Raw genomic sequence first — 7,890 nt, 5'->3', positions numbered from 1 at the left:
TCATCTTTGCCGATTTTAATTATTAATTAAAAACAGGAAGGAGAGAGTGAAAAAAGCACATTTCAAATCAGGCCATGAAGGAACACACACATACGCACACACACGTACGCGGCTTGCCTGATGTCTAAAGGCTGTGGTCTCAGCGATGCTGATTAAAAACGTATTAAAACATTATAAATGATTAATGTGGATCCAGTTCTGAGTGGCAGTTATTGGTTTTAACACAGGTAATGCAGCCTAATGACACGGGCACATGTGGACCCTCCGTCCATGTCATTATTCCTGCATGTCAACAGCCACACGGCGAGAGAGAGAGAGATAGAGAGAGAGAGAGGACAGGGCGTTACATCAGAGCGTTTTCAAGTCATCCATCAGCTCGCCGTAGCTCAATCAGAGACGCTGAGAGAGCAGAGGTGCTGTTACGGGCCCCCAGACAGGCGGCGGGTGATCGGCGCTAATAGATTTCCATAATGGACATGAGCAGAGGATGTGCAGGTCACATTGCACAAGCTTGGCTTTTTAGTGCCTGAAAAACGGACGAGATACCAAAATAACACCCATGTGAAAAGTTTGGAGGGACTTCAAAAAAAGGAGATCCCAATTATTGCAATAAGATTTAATGCAGAGCGGATTCATATTTTTGTCTCCTCTATACTCAAACCCCTGATGTGCTCACATTTACTAAATTACTAACCTACAGGAAAGTTTCATTCATCATTGACTGCTCTTTCATTGCTCAGGGAACTTAATAGAGTTTCATTTAAGTATAAACTTGTTTCTGCTATTGAGGACACAAAAGTTGAGGAGATCTGAGCACAGTTTGAAACATTGCTGAGATCTCTTCTTAAAGGGTTAGTTCACCCAAAAATGTAAAATTATGTCATTAATGACTCACCCTAATGTCGTTCCTCACCCGTAAGACCTCCGTTTATCTTCAGAACACAGTTTAAGATATTTTAGATTTAGTCTGAGAGCTTTTCTGTTCCTTCAATGATATTGTATGCACAGTTTACTGTCTATGTCCAGAATAAAAACATCATCAGAGTAGTCCATATGTGACATCAGTGGGTTCATTAGAATCTCTTGAAGCATCGAAAATACATTTTGGTCCAAAAATAACAAAACCTACGACTTTATTCAGCATCAGTCTTCTCTTCCGCGTTTGTTTTCAATCCTCAAATAAAGATTCAAACGGTCATGAATCATCGTATTGATTCATGATTCGGATCGCGTGTCAAACTGCTGAAATCACGTGACATTGGCGATCGGTGAATCAATACGCTGAATCATGACCGTTGAATCTTTGTTCGCAGATTGAAAACAAACACAGAGAAGACAATGCTGAATAAAATCATAGTTTTTGTAATTTTTTGACCAAAATGTATTTTCGATGCTTCAGGAGATTCTAATGAACTAACTGATGTCACATATGGACTACTTTGATGATGTTTTTATTCCCTTTCTGTATATGGACAGTATAGTGTGCATACACTTTCATTAGAGATACAGAAAAGCTCTCAGACTAAATATAAAATATCTTAAACTGTTCTGAAGATGAACGGAGGTCTTGTGGGTGTGGAATGACATTAGGGTGAGGAGTTAATGACCTCCATTTCAATTTTTGGGTGAACTGACCCTTTAAACTCTACATGTGTGGGATTTCTCTCATTGTACTCATATATCTACTAAATGACCAAGCTAGAGGATAGTTGCATTGTTCCAGTTGCTCTTTCGTTGCTCTAATGGAGTTTCAATGACGCGTCAACTTTTGGGAAAATTAAAATCCGAGCACAGTTTGAGACATTATTGACATCTCTTCTGAAGCTCTACATATGTGCATTTAATGGGTTATTTTCCCTCCGCAATAAAAGAGCACATTCTGAGCAAAAAAATCCCTAAAAGAGAAGAGCGAATGTGCATCATTTTATTCCTGATGCATAATATATGTTTCTAAAGTGATCAAGAGTGTGCGGTACTGTAGTCACCACGCGTGAAAAAGACAACGACAGCCGGGGAAGGATGCGTAGCGAGAGGGTAAAGGTGCATTAGTGCTACCCAATGCACCATCCGCCGAGAGCCAGGGGTCAGTCATTAAGAGACAGGAGGGCAAACGCAAGAGCTAAAACAACAGAGCGGGTGAAATGAAATGACAAATGAAGAGAAGCCGGATTAGGTGCCGTGCTGTCCAGAAATGACGTGAGTGCCATATTTGTGAAACAATAATGCGGCTGGCAGCACGGATCCTTGTTCCTGATTCATCTACGGCCGTATGGCGTAGCTTTGTCAGTCTGCGCGTGGTATAAATTATTCAGTCTGAGAGATGGCAATTACAGAACCCTGCACAACCAAAATGAATATTTTATAAGGACTAAAACTGCACCGGAATGAATCATACACACACACGTACACACACACACACACACTGGGAGTGTGTTTGTACATGGCAGGACCAGAGGCCTTTGGTGCTTTCATATTGTTGACTGAAATCCAGAGAATTCTAATAAGCAAATATATTAGAGGTTTACATTGTCACCGTTTTGCCGGCCGTGCCTGTGGACAGATCCCAGAAAAAAGGGATTCCGACCGGGAAACTCGTAAATCCGCAATCTGAACGTGAATGTCGTTTCTTTCGCTTTTAAAACACATGCTGATTAGAGCAGCGTTTCAAATCAAAGTAGAACATCATTCGCAGAACCTATTTTAGTCATCTCAATGAGAGAAAAGATGTGATTTCATCAGTCAGAGCCGGATTGCGGATGCAGTGCAGATCCGTCAGCCCAAAAGAAAAGTCGTTCACATTTGAACCGGTGGATGTGCGTTAAGAAATCCAAATACAGTCGATTTCGTGCTGATGTATTTTAATATCTGCACTCTTTTAAAAACATTGTTTATTAATGCAGAGAAACTCTGTCTTGTTTTGACCCCTGTGAATGTACTCTTCGTCTCCTGCCAACTAGAAAGAGAGCAAGTGAGCGAGAAAGACGGAAAAGAGGTTAAAAAAATAAAGAGAGAGAGAAAGAGAGAGAAACACACTGAAAGGCTAATGGAGGCGGATTATACTGCCAGCCTACCCGAAGCATCGTCTGATAAAGGTTTTGTCTGTTGAGTTTCCTGCAAAGTCCAGCTTTATAATGCTGAAACAAAAAATAACATTGTTCTTTAGGCTTGCAGGAGCAAAGCAACCTGCTTGAATGGGTATTGTGTGAACAGAGGCAGTGATACCTAAAGCCTTTGTACAGCAGAGGCAGGTCAGGCCTATGACATCAGCGCGACACAAGCAGGCCTCTGTGCGGCCCGCTCCAGCAGGAGCTCAGCATGGTGGGAAAATACGTCAGGAGAAAGCTTTTTTTATCTGAGCACTCTCTCACAAACACACACACATTCATGATGATGGGACACACACAGAGAGGACAACACTTATGGGTGCTTTTTTATGCTCAGATGTTGCTCTTTTATATCCCAGGAGACTTAAGTAAACAAGTATCAACTTTGTCTCTCCTGAAATTCCATGAGAAATAAATAACTGTGAAAAGAAGTAATGTCAAGCGCTTGAGTTCATACTGACATTTTTTTTTTTTTGAGTGCAAACCTGAGCTCAAATATTTAAGTATATGTATTTATTAGCAATTTGATCTCATTACTGTCTATATCGATATATTAAAGAGATTTAATGTGTGCATTTGTTCTCTTCTAGGTGACACAAAAGCAAATTGTATTGCTCTGTTAACGCTTCAATGAAACATAACTGAGAACTTTGTGAAGTATGGACTTGAAATTCTACGAGAAATGAATCATTGTGGAACAATTTAATATGAAATGCTTGGATTTTTGGAGTGCAAACCTGAGCAAAATTTGAGAGATAGCTTCTGAAACTCTATTATTTTTCCTCAGGATTTCCTCTTCATTTGATCTCACTACCGTCTAGGAGAAACAACTGATATATTAAAGAGGTTTATTTTGTGCTTTTACACAAATGCAAATTGTATCGCTCTTTTATCATAACTGGGGATGAAATATCAATTTTGTCTCACCTCCATGAGAAATAAACAATGACGGAAAAATGTGAAGAAAAAAAGTTCTTATTTTTCAAAGTGCCAACCTGAGCACAGTTTCAGACATTGCTGAGATTTCTTGAGTTTTCCTCAGGATAAAAAAAAAAAAAAAACCCTCTATTTTCTCTCCATTTGATCTCATTAAGAAAAACAATTGATCTATTAAAGAGATTTGTGATTTCTGGTGACCCAAATTCAATTCTGGTGCTTATAGGTTGCTCTTTCTTTGCTCACTGAACTTAATGGAGTTCTCAGCTATGGATCAAGCTTTGTCTCAGATGTGTCTCCTCATAAAATACATGACATCAATTTGAACACAGTCTTCTGAAACTCATAGAAAAGTCTCCATTCGCTCCATTTTCTCTTCTAGGATAAATAATCAAGACATTAAAGAGATATATCAGTGCTTTTGTCTTCTCTATGTGACCCAACACCTTCAAATAAAATGCTCTTTAAGCAGCAACAGATGAAGTACGAGTTCTGCTGCGGAGCGGCGAGATGACAGAATCCGACTCGTATGCATTAAAAGTGAACGGGAGGGAGAGGGAATGACAAAGTGCTCGCAGCACAGCGGGATAAATGGTCTGAAGAGGAGTGAAATATAGACAGGAAAGGAAGCGGAGAAGGAGACATGCATTCCAAAGCTGCTGTCCCTCTGATGGCTGTTACCCAGATAACTGACACCGCTGCTTTTGCCTGTCTGCGCGGGACACATGGGCTTTCAAACAGGGTTATAGGCAAATAATAAGGATGCTCTCGCTTACAGGACTGACATGCAAGCATCCTTTACAACAGACACAAAAAAAAACAAGACGAGTGGGGGGGGGACGCTTTTCTCCATGGAGAAAACAGCGAGTTGTCAGGTTGATTTTGTAGAGCAGTAGTTGAGGCAAGAGCCGACAGCGTTGGCCTCTGTCTTTCCTGTCGCAGGTACACAAATGTGTCAGCATACATGGAGATGCGGCTCCTTCAGGGGCCGCCACACGCACGCAGGGGTTTGGGGGCGATGAGCTGGAGGGTTATTAAAGGATCTCATAGCTCTTTCAGCTGTATTAGAATGACAAGCCACAGGGAGAGGTGGTTTCTAAACCGCTGCGTGCCACTAGGGGGCTTTCAGCTCAACAGGAGAGGAAACACAAATAGTTCACATCATTTTTGAATGATAAAAGGTGCAATGATAAAAATGTGTCAAGGGATTCATATGCCATTTATATTATTTACTATAGTGTACTCTGCATGCAGTGTTTTAACACGCGGTCACGCCGCCACGGTGACTCTGAATACAGCTCAAATAATCAAATAATACTATATGAGTACAGTATATGATTCTTTTGCTTTTAGCCCAAGAGGTTTTACTTTTAATGGAAAATGTATAACTTGTTTGTAATGAAGTATTTTTAGGTTTTGATTTGCATGCATACTGTAAATAGAGCAAATTATTAAATTAATTACATTTCATTTGTAAAAAAACAAAACATGAATAAATTATCAAAAATACAGATCACTTTATATAAAATGCATACGCATACATGTACAATATGTGTAATTTAGCTGTGTATGTGCTTGTTTATATGATTAATGAGGATACACATTTGTGTAATGACATGATTATTACACTGGTATTACAACGTAAATGTGCTTTATGAGGACATTTCCTGAGTCATCCTAATTCAAATTGCTTGAATAACATACTAAACAATGTTTTATTAAAAACGCATAAAGTGTTGTGTGATGGGTAGGTTTAGGAGTTGGTGTTTGTGTTTGTGTGTGTGTGTGTGTGTGTGTGTGTGTGTGTGTGTGTGTGTGTGTGTGTGTGTCACCCTGCATTTTATTACTTCAAGACTTTTGCACTCCATTGTAGATCTAGACTGATCTCATAATGATAGGTGCAACAGTGTGTGTGTGTGTGTGTGTGTGTGTGTGTGTGTGTGTGTGTGTGTGTGTGTGTGTGTGTGTGTGTGTGTGTGTGTGTGTGTGTGTGTGTGTGTGTGTGTGTGTGTGTGTGTGTGTGTGTGTGTGTGTGTGTGTGTGTGTGTGTGTGTGTGTGTTTGTTTGTTTGTTCACATTTTTCTATTCCGGTGGGGACTTCAACCTGAATGCATACGGACTCATGGGGACTCGTGTCACTGTGGGGACCTAAATTGAGCTCCCCAAGAGGAAACTAGCTTATAAATCATACAGAATGAGTTTATTTATTTATTTTTGGAAAATGTAAAAATGCTGAAAGTTTTGTGTGATGGTAGGTTTAGGGGTAGGGTTAGTGTAAGGGATAGAATGTACAGTTTTTACAGTATAAAAACCATTATGTCTATGGAGAGTCCCCGCAAAGATAGCGATCCAGATGTGTGTGTGTGTAAATATTACTATATTATGATAATTATTAAATATCCCAATTATTCTGCTATTCCAACTATTCCAGATTCTTAAATATGAAACTACTGTTGTTCATGAGATCAAAATGTTCTGATGAACGCTGATGGGTGCTGTAATAACGGTTATTACAAACACCCCACGTACACGTTGCGGTCAAAGGGCACGGTTGATTTAAACCTGGCCTTTCTCTTCTCATTTTAAGATCTATTTGCAGACATTACACCCTGCTGGCCTGATTATCTGAAGTCAATCAGAAACCCTAATCACACAGAACGACTCCCTCACATCTATCAGAGGAGCCGGTGAAGAAGAAGAAAAAAAGCTAAATCTTGTTACCTATGTACAATAGCAGCGCTCAGGCCTGGGAAGGCCGGGCCCTCCCTGGAGGAAACGGCCCCATTAATTGCCGCTGTAAGTGTGGATCCAGCACAGGATGGGATTCAATACAGAGCCGTTTATCCTGGAAGCCGCTGTCACGGCGCCGGGTCACGATCCCGAACCGTCCCGTCGAAATCACCAAGGAGAAGCGATAATGAAAATTTCTTCATGTATAAAATTCTTAATCAAAATGCTGTCGGTGTCATCTACCAGCAGCACTCGCGACTTAAATTAATATACAACAGAACCTTTGGCAAAATTAACATTCCCTCTTTTGACATGCCATTCCCAACCCCAGCCAAGATGAAAGGGACGGAAGGAAGAAGGACTCTTGGAATGTGTAAAAATAACCACTGAGAGAAACAAACGCAAAATAAAATAAAAAAAACTCTAACAAGCTTGCAATTGGGCTTCACAATTGAATATCTTTTCACTTATTAACTTTAAAACAACAAGAAAAAATCCAATTATTGGGCAATTTTTCACTGTGTTTATGGTGTGGATTTGTTGATGTAATGCTTCCTGTATCTGTCCCAGGCGGATATTAGCGAACTCGCCCTCTGAGAAACAACAGTTTCAGCAAAACACCACGGAGTAATGCAGATATTCACACTTTTAATGACCTCAGGGAACACATCTAGCATACAGCGGTGTGCCACGAACCAAAGCGCAGACTCGTAGACTCTCTAACTTCCCTCCGCTGCTGACACGGCTGCATCGCGCAAATAAAACCCACGTTTGATAAACAAGAGCTCTGCTATGAAATGCAATAACGCTACGAGGGACACGCCAGCGTAGCGACGCCTGGGGGACTGTCGAAGTCTCTCCTCAACTTTTCATTTAACAATCAGACCGTTCCAGTGAGCGCGCCTATCTGAATGCGCTCGCATGTACTTAGCACACGCCGGCTTGGGCGGTTATCTGGAAATGTCTTCAAATTGGCCACTTTCTTGGTGGAACGTCACAGCACTCATTGATTTCACAAAGCTTCAACGACGGCCCCAACAGACCCAACATCAGCTTTTCTCGTGCGCGCAGGAGAACTCTCAATTTACCCCGAGACAGGACTCAGACTCTGACGACGGGT

At 40.8% G+C, this 7,890-nt stretch overlaps 1 protein-coding gene across 9 annotated transcripts in view; it reads right to left on the bottom strand.

Annotated features, from left to right (window-relative positions):
- Positions 1-7,890, bottom strand: part of ebf3a (EBF transcription factor 3a) — a 96,626-nt gene that overhangs the window by 42,209 nt on the left and 46,527 nt on the right. The window lies entirely within an intron of this gene.

The sequence above is a fragment of the Pseudorasbora parva genome, chromosome 21 (assembly GCF_024679245.1).
Source record: "Pseudorasbora parva isolate DD20220531a chromosome 21, ASM2467924v1, whole genome shotgun sequence".
Taxonomy (NCBI): Eukaryota; Metazoa; Chordata; class Actinopteri; order Cypriniformes; family Gobionidae; genus Pseudorasbora; species Pseudorasbora parva.
The sequence above is the reverse complement of the archived record's forward strand: the minus strand, read 5'-3'. Positions and strand labels throughout refer to the sequence as shown.